At 33.7% G+C, this 14,939-nt stretch overlaps 1 pseudogene across 1 annotated transcript in view; it reads left to right on the plus strand.

Moving 5' to 3' along the window:
- The first annotated feature begins 8,295 nt into the window (after positions 1-8,295).
- The window catches only part of LOC149566427 (uncharacterized protein At4g28440 pseudogene), a 50,283-nt pseudogene continuing 43,639 nt past the window's right edge, over positions 8,296-14,939 (plus strand). The window contains exon 1 of the transcript XR_016361396.1: positions 8,296-8,599. The product of XR_016361396.1 is annotated as an uncharacterized protein At4g28440 pseudogene (transcript). The remainder of the gene's footprint in view (positions 8,600-14,939) is intronic.

A 14,939-nucleotide genomic window follows, 5' to 3' on the forward strand; every position in this document is an offset into this window, starting at 1 on the left:
ATTATTGGAAAGAAGGCTACCAAGAGGAAAAGACAAATACAAAGGTAAACTCCCTATAATCTATTTTATATGTAAAAAATGTGATATCCCCCATTTCTAACTTGAATTTAATAAATACAATTAAATTAAAATAATAAATAAATAAATATTATAACACAATATAATACTACATAATTGATATAGTCATAATGTGAATATAATATAATATGATTATAATATAATATGATTATAATATATATATATATATATGATAAAATAACAATAAATACATACATAATACATACCAATAAATTGATAGTAATATTACAAGAATAGATGAACATTAATATATAATCAAAGATCATTATAAGCATCATAGTGGCGAGGTAAATGACTTTTATGTACTAGAAAATATATGTTACAATCAACAACTAAGCCATGGAACAATATTCTCAATATAAACTTAGCGGCGTGTCTATCCAGTGACAAGAGGTGTGACCTTAAGAGTCACGTCCATCAAGAGCCCACTCCTATAATGTAATGCTTATAAGTCCATCTAGGAGGAGGACACAGAAGGGGGGAGGAATTTATGGAAAAAATTAGGAAGTAGATGGAATTAAATTATTTGATTCAGATTGGAACCTCAAAGAACAATGATTACAAGACAATAATCTTAGATATATGCCTCAACTAAACAATAAGCGTCCATCATTTAGGTGGTTATAAATTACCTTTCTGACCACAAAACCACATTAGAGAGTAGGAAGCAACTAGAGAAGAACATAGACAACTCCAAATATCTGACACAACATTGTAATATCCCACTCAAAATGACAGGCATAAGAACACAAGTTATTTGGAGTGATAGCAAACAATATTAAAAATGTCCCTTATGATAGAGAACATCTATGAAGGGTATATATATTCAGAGTGTAGAAATCCATTGACTTGGAGGGGTATCGAATATATATAGGAAAATAGCCACCACGAAAAATTAATAAATTATAGTCTTTTTCAGATTTGGGAGAAAGGAAAATATTGTTGGTTAGAGAGAAATATAAGTAGATATATATAGCTTACTAAGGCCAGGAAAACCATTATCATAGTTGTAATAATAATCTACATATAAGAAATAAAAACCAATCGTTGTGAAATATAACATATCTCAGTTCTAGAAATATAATTCCTTTTCTTCTAAAGGGCATTATTTTCTCATGAACATCAGTTTCACAAAGTGATATCCAATCTTTCAATAAAAGAGATAATATTCAATAAAGTGTCATTATTTTCCATAATAGAGGGAGAAGGAACATTACAATGGTATTAGAGCATAACCTTGACATCCTATGAGTGAGGAATATGGAAACTTATGAGAGAAGGACAAATAAAACTACAATGAATGACTTAGCTAATGAAGTGAGAACATATATGGAGTAAACCCACCAAACCAACCAAACTATATTGAATCAAATGGAGAAGTCAAATCAGATCCTCCTGCAAGCATTACAGAACATGGGAAATTTGATCAATAATTTGAGAAGCCAACCTAACATAGTGAGAGAAACTAATTCAGTCCATTCTAAAAATAACAATGTAACTTCAAGCTCCAGCCTTCCCCAACCTACATTCCTACCTAGAAGAGTAAATCTAAGAGAGGAGGGAGGGGTCAAACAAACCCTAACTAGTATGAAAGATATTGCGAAGACATATGCTACTCTAGAACCCAACATTAGAGAAGTGATATCATTTAGAGAATTTTGTGAGGATAAATGAAGGGAGATGTCTAGAAGGACGGTAAATGAAGAACTCAAACATAAAAATAACAAAATTAAGCTTCCGCATTTCGATGGTTCAGAAAAAATTACACCACACCAATGGTTAGAAAAATTAAACACATTTTTTATTCTAAACCCCATGATGAAAGAAGATGTACTGCAATTTGCTATAGTGCATCTAGAGGGAGCAACACATGATTGGTGGACCCATGGGTGTATCTCATTGGGACATAAAGATATAAAATCATATGAAGAATTCTCCCAAAATCTCATGAAAAAATTTGATGATAAGGACATCGAATGGTAATTTCAAGAACTAACTCAACTCAAACAAACTAGAATAGTGGAAGACTATGCTCACAAATTCTAGGAATTATCAATTATTGTTCCATACCTTTCCCAAAAGAGACTCACTCATATATTTATAGAAGGATGGAAAGACTCCACCAGGCACTTTGTTAAACCACATGAACCACAAAACTTGGAAGAAGCCATTAGAAAAGAAAAAATGGTAGAATCAAATCCTTCAAAGGAAAGATCTAAGAATTCTTCAACAAAGACAAAACATAGAGACAATAACTCAAGAAGTGATCATAAAGAGAAAAAAAATGTTATTTTTGTAGAGGACTGTGGACTGTTGGGTACCAATGCCAAGGGAAGGATGCTCTCAAGAAAAAAAGAGGACGTAATGAAGAAAGGCTTATGCTTTAGGTGTAGAGAACCATGGGAATCAGGTTACAGGTGTAGAAAAAGGAATCAAATTAATAGAATAGAAGCAACATTCAAGAGAGAAATAGAAGAATCACATAAGAAAGCAATACATGATCCAAGAGATCTAAATAGTATCCAAGCACAAAATGAAGGAGAGAAGCGATGGTATTTTGAAGAAATTCCACTTGATGCATGAATTTGAGAAGGGAAATTAGTAATCAACAATAGAGAAGAATGGAAGATAAAGTGGGACAAGAGATTATTCAACTTCAGTAGTAGCTATCCCTAGTAATTAATTATGAGAATTTACAATAATTATATTAATACAAATCTTCAATTGTATTTATACTCAAATCTTTCTTGTATAAAAATACAAAGATCATACATTTCTAAAGGTTTGGGAAGGGATAAAGTCTCTCCCAAGATTTATAGAAATGGGTAACCTTAAAGGGGATACCTTGAGAAGCCTTAGGTTGAGATAAAGTCTCTCCTAGGATTAAATAGAGAGGGATACTCCTAAAAGGATATCCTTAGTGACTTAGGATGAGATAAAGTCTCTTCAATGTCCACAAAGGTGGGTACATCCTAAAGGGATACTCATAGAGGCCTTAAAATGAGATAAAGTCTATTTTAAGGATTAAATAGAGAGGGTAATCCTAAAGGGATATCCCTAAAGGCTTTATGATGAGATAAAGTCCATCCTAAGGATTATAGAGATGGATAATCCAAAAAGGATATTTGTAAGAGACCTTAGGAAGAGATAAAGTATCTCTTAAGGATTAAATAGAGCAAGATAATCTTAAAGAGATATTTCTAGAGACTTGGGAAGAGATAATGTCTCTCTCAAGGTTCATATAGATTATTCATCGGGAGCCATCATGAAGCAAGCAACAAGATATGATATTGTAAATCAAGATAAGTTTTATCCTTTAAATTAGTATTAAGACTTGTTATTAATAATGATTAAATACTTTCATGTTGATATATTTATATATATTGCAGTTTTAACTAAAACTTAAAATTGTGGTGGCAGGACTATAATGGTGTACATCAATCAAAACACAAGAAGAAAATCTTGAATTTCTTGAGGAAAAGCAAATTGGAGAAGGGAGGACTGTGATATCCCCCATTTCTAACTTGATTTTAATAAATACAATTAAATTAAAATAATAAATAAATAAATATTATAACACAATATAATACTATATAATTGATATAGTCATAATGTGACTATAATATAATATAATTGACTATATCAATTATACAATATAGATGAATTATGTATCATCATAAATTATATATATTATTACATTATGATAGAATAATAATAATAATAAATACATACATAATACATACCAATAAATTGATAGTAATGTTACAAGAATAGATGAACGTTAATATATGATCAAAGATCATTATAAGCATCATAGTGGCGAGGTAAATGACTTTTATGTACTAGAAAATAATGTTACAATCAACAACTAAGTCAAAGAACAATATTCTCAATATAAACTTAGCGTTGTGTCTATCCAGCAACAAGAGGTGTGACCTTAAGAGTCATGTCCATCAAGAGCCCACTCCTATAATGTAATGCCTATAAGTCCATCTAGGAGGAGGATACAGAAGGGGGGAGGAATTTATGGAAAAAAGCAGGAAGTAGATGGAATTAAATTATTTGATTCAGATTGGAACCTCAAACAACAACCATTACAAGATGATAATCTCGTATATATGCCTCAACTAAACAATAAACGTCCATAATTTAGGTGGTTATAAATTTCCTTTCTGACCAGAAAACCACATTAGAGAGAAAGCAGCAACTGGCAAAGAACATAGATGACTCCAAATATCTGACGCAACATTGTGATATCCCACTCAAAATGACAGGCATAAGAACACAAGTTATTTGGTGTGATAGCAAAAAATATTTAAAATGCCCCCCTATGATAGAGAACATCTGTGAAGGATATATATATTCAAAGTGTAGAAAGTCATTGACTTGGAGGGGTGTCGAATATATATAGGAAAATAGCCATCATGACAAATTAATAAATTATAGTCTTTTTTAGATTTGGGAGAAAGGAACATATTGTTGGTTAGAGAGAAATATAAGCAGATATCTATAGCTTACTAAGGCCAGGACAACCATTATCATAGTTGTAATATTGATCTACATATAAGAAATAACAACCAATCGTTGTGAAATATAACATATCTCAGTTCTAGAAATATAATTCCTTTTCTTCTAAAGGGCATTGTTTTCTCATGAACATCAATTTCACAAAGTGACATCCAATCTTTCAATAAAAGAGATAATATTTAGTAAAGTGTCATTATTTTCCATAATAGATGGTGAAGGGACATTACAAAAAAATTGATCATATTTCTACAAGATGTCCTAACAGAGATGAGAAGGATGAAAGGAAAGGCAGTAAATATCAAGGAAGGAGAGACAACTAAGATAATTGAGGTAACAAAGACTACAAAGGAAAAGATAAGAATTCTTGTTACATAGCCGAAGAAGATGGGTTTGATGGTGATTCTGATGAAATTGATGAAGAACTTGTTTATGTTGCAATGAAAGATGAATCTAATGAAGATGAGAAAACTTCTTTAATTTCACATGTGAATAAGAATGATAGATGGATAATTGATAGTGGTTTCTTGCATCATATAACTAGTGATACAAGTAAGTTTGAAATGATAGAACATTATAATGGAAATAATGTTAACTTATGTGAAAGGTAAAGGATAAATTATACTAAATGATAAGATCAGATGTGATAAATCATATTGGGTTGATGGTTTTAAATATAACTTGTTGAGTGTGACATAGTTGAATAGTTTAAGCTACCGAGTTGAATTCAAAATAGGAAGGCAAAGATTTATGATGATACTGGTGAACTAATTGGAAGTGGAGATCGAACAAGAGGTAATTTTTTCTATCTAGACCTATTTAAAGATACATGTCTATTTGCATAATTTGAAGATATTTAGTTATGACATATGAGGTAATGTCATGTGAACTTTGATAATTTGGTAAGAATTAGTAAGAGGAAAAGAGTAATAGGATTACCAAGATTGAGAAAACTTGATAGAGTGATGTGCAAACAATGACAAATGGGAAAAATGAAAAAGTCTAGTTTCAAGAGAAAGACCTATTATTATGATGATATTTGAAGTTGGTTCATACTAATTTATGTGGTCCTATTGGAGTGAAAAGCTATTATTGTGACAAATATTGTATTCTGTTTGTTGATGATTTCTTTAAAATGACGACTATGATGTTTCTAAGAGAAAAATTTGATGCTTTTCAAAAATTTAAGTGATATTTAGCTAGAGTTAAAAAGTAAAAAGGTAAGAGTCTGAAGTGCTTGAGATCAGATAAAGGATGTGAATTCATACCAGATGAGTTCAATACATTTTGCAATGACAAAGGAATCAAGAGACAAATGAGTGCACCAAGGACTCCAACACATAATGGGGATGAAAGAAGGAATAAATTAATCATGGACTATGCAGGAACACTAATAATAAAAAAGAATGTTTCAAAAAAATATTAGAGAGAAGTAGTAAGTACTATTGTTTATACACTGAACCAAGTTCAAGTTAAGAAAGGTATAAGTAAAACCCCTTTTGAACTTTGGTATGGCTATGCACCTAATGTTGATCATGTCAAAGTTTTTGGAAGAAAATGTTACATATTGAAAGATGTAAGGAAAGGAAATCTCGATGAAAAGAGTGATGAAGGTATATTCTTAGGATATTCTACTAAAAGAAAGGTGTACAAGTGTTTGATTTCTAACACTAACAAAATTGTGGAAAGTGCAAATGTTAGAATTGATAAAATTGAAGAAAAGAATGAAGAAGAATGCAAGAAAGAACCTAAATATTAAAGAAAATTTGTCTACATCTATGAAGGATAACCATGTACATTACCTAAACTAGAGAAAGAGGTTTCTGAATATCATTAGTATATTGTCGAGCATTAGGTTACATGAGCTGAGTCATAGAGAGAAGAATTTGAATTCTAGAGAGAGGAAACTGAACATCAGACAAATAATGTTGAGTTATAGCCAGACACACTTGAAGAAGATGAAAAAGTTGGACAAAGTGAATTTCCACAAGAAGAGAGAGGACCCAAATCTATCATAGAAAAGTGTGTAAGAAGGAGTCATACATGTGATCTGGTCATTGGAGACAAAGATTTAGGAGTCATGACAAGAATAAAGTTGAAAAAATGCACATGTTTATTGTGTGAGGTTGAACCTAAATTAATTAAATATGCACTTGATAATGAAGATCAGATTAAAGAAATGAATAAGTAAATTGATCAAATAGAGAAGAACAAGACATGGACATTGGTTCTTAGACCAAAGGATAAGAATGTAACTGGAAAAAAGTGGGTATTTAGAAACAAGCAGAATGAGAAAGGTGGAATCATAAGGAACAAGGCAAGATTAGTTTGTGATGGATATGCACAAGAAGAAAGAATTGATTATAGAAAGATATTTGCCCTAGTTGCAAGGTTCAAAGGAGTAAGAACTTTTCTTGCATTTGCTTCTTACAAAGGTCTCAAGGTATACCAAGTGGATGTTAAATATGCATTTCTAAATGGAAACTTAGAAGAAGAAGTCTATGTTGAACAACCTAAAGGGTTTGTTGATCCTAGCAAGAAGATCATGGTAGGTAAATTACACAAAAAATTGTTCCCCTAGAGCATGCTATGAAAGGTTACATATTTATTTAGAAAAAATTAGTTTTGCAAGAACTAATGACAATAGAAATCTATACTTGAAAAGAGAATCTAAGAACAAGATATTGTTAGCTGAATTTTTTGTTGACAATATCATATTTAGAGGACATGATATATTGTGCAAATGATTTCCTAATGAAATGAAGAAAAAATTTGAGATGTCAATGTTTGCAGAGATCAAATTCTTTGTTGGTTTGCAAGTTTATCAGATGAAAGGCATTTACATTACACAATCAAAATATATCAAGGAGATATTGAAGACCTTTGGAATGGAAGATTCAAGACCAGTTGGAACACCTATGATCACTAGTCACAAACTTTCAAAGAATGATTAATCTGCTGAAGTAAATCAAATATTGTACAAGTTAATGATTGGAAAATTGTAGTATGTTGCAAATAGAAGGCTTGACATTACATTAGCAGTTGGTATTGTTGCAATATTTTATGATAATACTAGAGAAAATCACATGATGGATATGAAAAGGATAGTGAGATATCTGAAAGGAACAAAAGACTATGGATTATGGTACAAGAAGAGTGGCAAGTTTGTGTAATACCCCAAAATTGGCACATTGTCATATTAACCAACTTTGGTTTATTCAATTATTCCTAAGTCTTATTTTACTAGGCAATTCTAATTTTGATAATTGCTACTTGACCTAGGTATCAAATGCAAAAAATCCTAATCTGCATTAATCATATTATTTATTTAATTCCTAAATATCAACTCAAACTAGATACATAAACCTATTGATTTAATTTAATTTAATTATAAGTGTTCTATGTTAATTAAATTAAAATTACCTCTTTAGCTAATATACAAAAGAATTAAATACATTTAATTTAATAAGATAACTCCTCTTTTTAATTATTGAATCTAATTATCTAATTAGTTAAAGATATCCATTAATGAGGTCATATTCTATTTTATTAAATTAAATATTCACTCGAAAAGAAACTAATTAACTCCTTTTATCACTCAAATGCAACCAGTTAACTCCCTTTTCATGAAGAAGTTTCCTTTATGACTAGCTCTCATCTTCAATCTTGATCGTTCATTCTGACTAATTGTTTTAACTCCAGATTGTGCTACGCTTTGTCAAGAGTCTGAAATTTGACTGGGGTTTTAGAGGGTTTGATTTGAGAATTGTAAGAATGTCGTCTCCAAATGGGGGGAGTTTGAGGAAGGCAGTGTTCGTTAAGATAGATCAGTTGAGGCCGGGGACGACGGGACATAATTTGGTGTTGAAGGTGATAAATGTTAAGGTTGTACTGCAGAAGGGCCGCCCTGATGCTCAAGTGCGTCAAATGCGAATCGCCGAGTGTCTCGTCGGCGACGATACTGGTATCATCGTCTTTACTGCCAGAAATGAGCAAGGTACTTACCTAGCTTATCTCATTAAAAGGCAGGGCACTTTCAAGTGTTTTTAATGTTAATTTATTGATTTTTTCATCTGAAATTTTCAAAATGCGGAACTTAGAGGTAGTCGAGTACTAGTACCTAGCATCTCGTTGTTTTGCGGTTTTGGTGTTTTACCAACTGCCCCTCTAGTTCTTTGTTGGTTCCGAACATTATACTAAACTTTACAAAGATTAGGCGGTCATTTAACATTTGCTGATTGAAAATTTCTCTCTGGGGTTTTTAGCTTAGATGGCAACTCGCTTAGGACTCTCACCTGGCCTAGTTCTTTGAAATTCAGCTTAGATATCCAAATCATCCTGGACTTGTACCTAGCACCATCCACTGTGATAATTAGTTTGGAAAAGCTACAGCCGGAATCGGATGCGGTGGGTTAACTTCGTCCTTTCCCATATTTAAAATAGAATGCGAAAAATGGACATGTATGTGCTCTATAAAAAATATTTTTAAAGAGTATATTTAGGAATTTGTTGCTATGAAATAGCTAAAGACTTTTAGATATAATATATAAATTAATTTTGTTAAGCAGGTTTCTTAAAGTAATGTGCATTAACTACTCATTATGATGACCTATTTTCATGAGTAATTGTAGGAATTTTTGGAAGATTCAAGGTTAGAAAACTTATCACAATTGCCCATCAGAGAAACTTTATTATGAACATAGACGTGCTTTATAAAAATTATTTTTAAAGAGTATATTTAGGTATTTGTTGCTATAAAAAATCAAAAGACTTTTCTTAAAGTAATGTGCATTAACTACTCATTATGATGACCTCCTGCGAAGTCCCAATGATTCACCATTGTGAGCATCACCTAGGTCCAACTAATGCTAAGTGTTATATTCATTATCTGAGAGATGGGTTTATGTGTACCACTACTCATGAAACATGAGTCAGTGAGTTTGATTCAAAAATTACACAGTTGAATGCTGATAGCAATATCACAATTTTACTTGCTATGGAAAAATCTCCTACTTATCGACTTTATGTCTACCAGGTTTGAAAGATCTATGATAGCCCACAAGACCCTAGAAGAGTGCTCAAGCCCAACAAAATCTCCCTTCTTTTTTACTTATTTGATCTTGACCATCGATCACCTCTTGGATTCTATAAAAGAAGCTCTCCATTCCTCATTACAAAGGATGAGTTTTGGAATTTGCATCGAACTTATGCTGAAATTCTTACTCACTTTGCTCACATTTGCATAGTTTTATTTCTTTCATTGTAATATCATTTAGATTTTAAATATGCTTCCATTTAGCATACTATGCTTCTTCATTTCTTAGATTAACAATTGCATCTCTCATCTAGGTTAATTGCACTTTCATTTAGCTGCATAAATCCTTCATTCTAGAGGTTTCGTTGCATGTTTCTTATTTTGAGAGCAAAGGGATAATCCTTCTAGTTAGAAGGCAACAGGTCGCTTTATTAGACTTTTTGAATAAACAATACAATGTTTATTTCAGGATGATCTCACAAGTAATGACCATGTTGAAGTGTACGTGAGGATTAGAGGCCCCCAATTTCACATATACATTTATGGCGCCCACCGTGGGGCTCGAAAAATTAATTTTTCTGGCCTCATTTTCTATATTTTTCGCATTTTTTATTATTCTGTCTGTACAGGTTTCTAGATTTTCATGCGATAAATCTAATTTTCACACTAAAAAGTGCATAATCCCATAGATTCTCACATGGTGCACATCATTTCTTTGTGCGGGTCTGTGCATGATTTTGCGTAAAATTTTGCAACAGCAATGCGAAATACAGTTTTTCAAATTCCAGTTTATTAAGATGTTTGTTTGACTAACAGTTTTCTCTAAAGGATTTTATTTCGGATTTCTATTTTTCCATTTTTATTTTGGATTTCTATTTTCTTTTTGTAGCGTAACAGTATAAAACGGAAAAAAAAGAGAGTATAAAATGAATTTTGACTTTTGAGGTTTTCATAGGTTTTAACTTTTTCTAAGTTGTTTTATGGGTATTAAAAAGAACAAAAAAAGTTAAATTTTATTTTCCCATAATTAAGCTTCCATTTGACTAATGGTGTTTTCTGAAGCATTTGTTGATTTATGGTTTTCAACAGCTTAATAGTAGTTTGCAGGACGCTTGACGAAGACACCTTTTATCCAAACACTTCAAACATATACTGACTGTGTGAATGCAAGACGCTTGTGAAAGATACGTGTGACAAAGACTTGTTTCAAACCCACATAAACATTGTGTCTTCTTTTATTGCTTTTCACACATAGTATAAATAGGGCTTGTGAACTTCGTAGGGTGCAAAACAGGGGAATAGGGGAGTATCCTCTTTAGCACTTGGAGGTCATGACCAAGGGTAAATTAGAAACCTAGAAGCCTCTAAAAGATGACATTTGAGGGAGGCAAGCAAGTTAGTAGTTCTCCCAAACAAAGCCTTTAATGAAGAGACGATAATTTCCTTTTAGGGGATCAAAGTCTTGGAATAGGCCAAGGTGGGATCGATTGAGCTAACTTGATGATTAACGTGTTTTGTGTGTTTGGGTGAGGTAATGAGGTAGAGGAGTATGCCCTTTCCCCTTGAGGGAAATTAGAAACTTTGACACTTAGATGTGAACCACCAATCTGAGTCAATCCTTTAGAGGGCCTACCAGAGTGATCCAACCTCTGGGAATGACCCAAGTGAGCACACTCCTTTCACCAGAGATTCCAACTAACTATAATAAAGAAGCTTTGTTGAGTGAAAGACTCCAAAGCCATATTAATTTCCTCTTCTTCATTCTGATATCACATATCAAGAAGAGGCTCTATAAACTACACTGGTCAGTGTCGGCCCTAGTCTTGCTAGTCAAGTGTGTGCACTTATAGATGCTGGTGTGGGCTGTTGGCCTCAACTTCGCTTGTAAAGCCACCAAGGATTAGTATGAACAAAATCCAAGTAAAAACCTCTAAGTTAGTTGCTACCTGGTTCACCTTCGAAAGGAGGCATAATCTTTGAGCAAAGAGGGGGAAGAATCTCTCCCGTAGAACTCACCATAGGCATGCTACTGGGCATTAGAAAATGGTTTATGTGCTTGACCCCTGCCACAAGGGTGTTTATTCAGTGGATATGTTACTGATCCCTTTAAATACACCAAAAACATGGGCACCCTCTAGGGGGTGACACGAATGTTTGAGGTGCGTGCATGCACATAAGTTGTGTGACAGAAGTTTTGCCTTCTCTACCAATTTTATGTTTTAGGGATAAAAGCATGTTTGTTATTGAGTCTTTAAACATTTCCCAAACCTATCAAAAAAACTAAATGTCAAGACTCCCCCACCCCTCTGAGTTGCTTTCTCCTCAGTTGGGTTGTTTGAAACTACTGCTTGCTTCTTCTGTTTATCTGAAAACCAATTGTCTTGTTCAAAACAACCAAAATGTTGTCCAAAACTTGAAAATAGTCTTACTACCTATCTAAAATCTGTCAAAACAACCAATAATCTATTTAGAATAGTCTGAAACTTGCAAAAATCACTTCAAAATTCAACAAATTGTCTGTCAGAGCTACTTGCACTCTAAATTTGGTTTTTTATTTGCAACATTTTACCTCTTTTCTATTTGCAAACAATGTCAAATAGTAGCTTCTTGCTTATCTAATGACTTGTGACCTACACATAAACTAGTCTTGTCTCTTGTTCACTTTGTCTTTGGTCTTTGGTCCTTGTCATACTCTGTATCACAATAGTCACAATCTTTGGCTATTCTAGCCATTACTCAGATGACTTGTACCTTAGTATACAGTACCCTTATGTTGCTTTGTTTTTGAGACTATGTTCTAGTGTGGTCCTTGTTTAAGCTTTCTCTTTTTGTCCTTGTCTATGACTTTGGCAACAAGAACAGGAAACGTTTTTTATCCCCAAAGACCTATACAAGGTAGAGCTAGGGGCACCAATCATGGCAGAGGTCACTCTTCAGTCCATACACAGTCTATCTCTAGTTCATCTAGCGAGGAATCTTCACGATCCCCCTCACCTATCAGATCACCTCGAGTCCACAGATTGTTCTCTATAAACTTACAACAAACTAGGAATCCCTTGTAACTAGCAAAGGTCTCACATCTCTAAACAATACATTTGAATTCTTTTTCAAGGGACCTTTCCAATCAAAACATACTGAAACTAAACATGTTCCTACAATGGCTAATTACAAACTTGAACATGGTGACCAAAGCATAAACCAAGACCAACCTAGGAATGACAAAGAAAAAGACCATTACACTGATGAGGAGGAGGAAGAGGTGGAAATACTTCCTAGACACATAGCAAAGTGTCATAAAGACAAAAACTTTCAAAAGGTCATGGAAATCCTACTCAATGAAGAGAAAGAAAAATACTTTCTCAAACTTTTCCAAGAGGGAGCTAAGCTACCCCATCATTTCAATGTGGAAACTATCATCACACCTAAAGAGGAAACAGAGACTTCAAAACTCCAAAAACAATTAAAAATCATGCAAGACCAACTAGCTCAGACGATGAGTGATAAAGACAAACCCATGACAACATACACCTTAGACACTCTTTATCCATTTCCATTTGACAAGAGCATAGACATGCCTCCTTTTCCAAGAGGAGTAGAGTTACCTAAGTATGATAAATACTTTGGAACTACTATTCCCCAAGATCATTTGCAAGAATTTGGTGCCTTGTCTATGGAATTTATGCATAATCAGACATATCTCATGCATTTATTCCCAAGAAGGCTAGGTGGTCAGGCTATGGAGTGGTTTTCACACTTGCCTCCTGGTATCAAAATGTTTGATGAAATTGCCAACTTGTTTGTCTAGCAGTACTCTCATAACATTCAACACCCTGTTAACATCTGAAATTTGTGTAATCTTAAGCAAAAGGTTGGGGAACCTTTCCTCATATTCCTTTAGAGGTGGAGACAACTTTATACTAAATATTCATGCAAGATCCCTAAAATGGAAAAGCTTGACATCTTCACTGATAATCTCCTACCCAATTTTGGGTATAGAGTCCAACTTCAAGGTCCATGCACCTTTAAGGACATGGTCACACAAGCTATCCACATAGAGGAATTCATGGTCAAGAAAGGCAAACTTACCCTTCAGAGAGACACAAACCAAGGATTCACCTCTAACAAGGACAAACCCAAGTACGTCAACAAGAACTAAGAAATTGTACATGATGGGGTTGTTGACAACATCACTCCTAAACCTGCTAAGGCAACCTTTAATCTCACAGATAGTCTCAATGCGGCCAAGAATGTTGAGAAACCTACTCCTAAAAATAAGAAATCTGAAAATAGATCGAGAAACTCATGGGCTACATGCCCTAAATGAGAATATACACCTCTGGGTGAACCTTTGGATGTGGTTTACAAGACCTTGCTACAAAACAAGCTCATTTCACCATTGGACAACTCTCGCCCTTATGACCCACAACCATGCCCACCATGGTGGAACGAAACTGCATTCTGTGAGTACCACCAAAATGAGGGACACAAAACTAGCAACTGCATAAATTTGTGTCACAAAGTCCAACACATGATCGATGATGGTGACATTGTGCTAGATAGACATAACAAGAACTTGGATCATAAGGCTTTCAAGGATCCCTTCTTGTCTTATAAAAAATGAGAGAGCTCAAAACCAAAATCTAACAATAAGGTCAACTATACATACTCTAATGACAACAATGTGGTCAACATGGTTGAACCTATGGATTTTGAGTACTATGATGTTATTACCATCAAGGGCAAGCAAGATAAAAATAAACCCAAGACACTATTTTTCTTGAGGGGCCCTACTTCCCACACAACTGACAATATATGTATGCAATACTATGCCAACATTGTTACACATTCTCGCGCCAAGTTGGTACTAAAAGGCCCTGCACCTTCTACTCTTGATCTTGAACAACACAAAGATAAAACCCTTGCTGGTCCATCTGGAAGAGATGTAAAACTTGCAAGAAATCTAGCAACCACTAACTACAATGTTCTCAATCAATTAAAATGGACTAATACTCAAATCACAATCTTCAAGCTGCTTAAAATCTCACCTACCCATAGGCTGATTCTTGACAAAGCCCTCACTGAGGAAAATGTTCCTCAAGATTTTGATCTTGAGAAATTTCAATCTATGGTAGGTCATTTGACCTCACCTTACTATATGTCCTTCTCTGAGGAGGATGATAATTCATTGAGTCACCCACACAATCAACCTCCACACATTGAGGTCATGATATGTTAGACATGTGTTCATTGAGTACTCATTGATAATGGAGCTGGGCTAAACATTGTCTCCGCTACTCTGTTT

Source organism: Cupressus sempervirens, chromosome 3 (genome assembly GCF_028749045.1).
Source record: "Cupressus sempervirens isolate cs-2001-9-10 chromosome 3, ASM2874904v1, whole genome shotgun sequence".
NCBI lineage: Eukaryota > Viridiplantae > Streptophyta > Pinopsida > Cupressales > Cupressaceae > Cupressus > Cupressus sempervirens.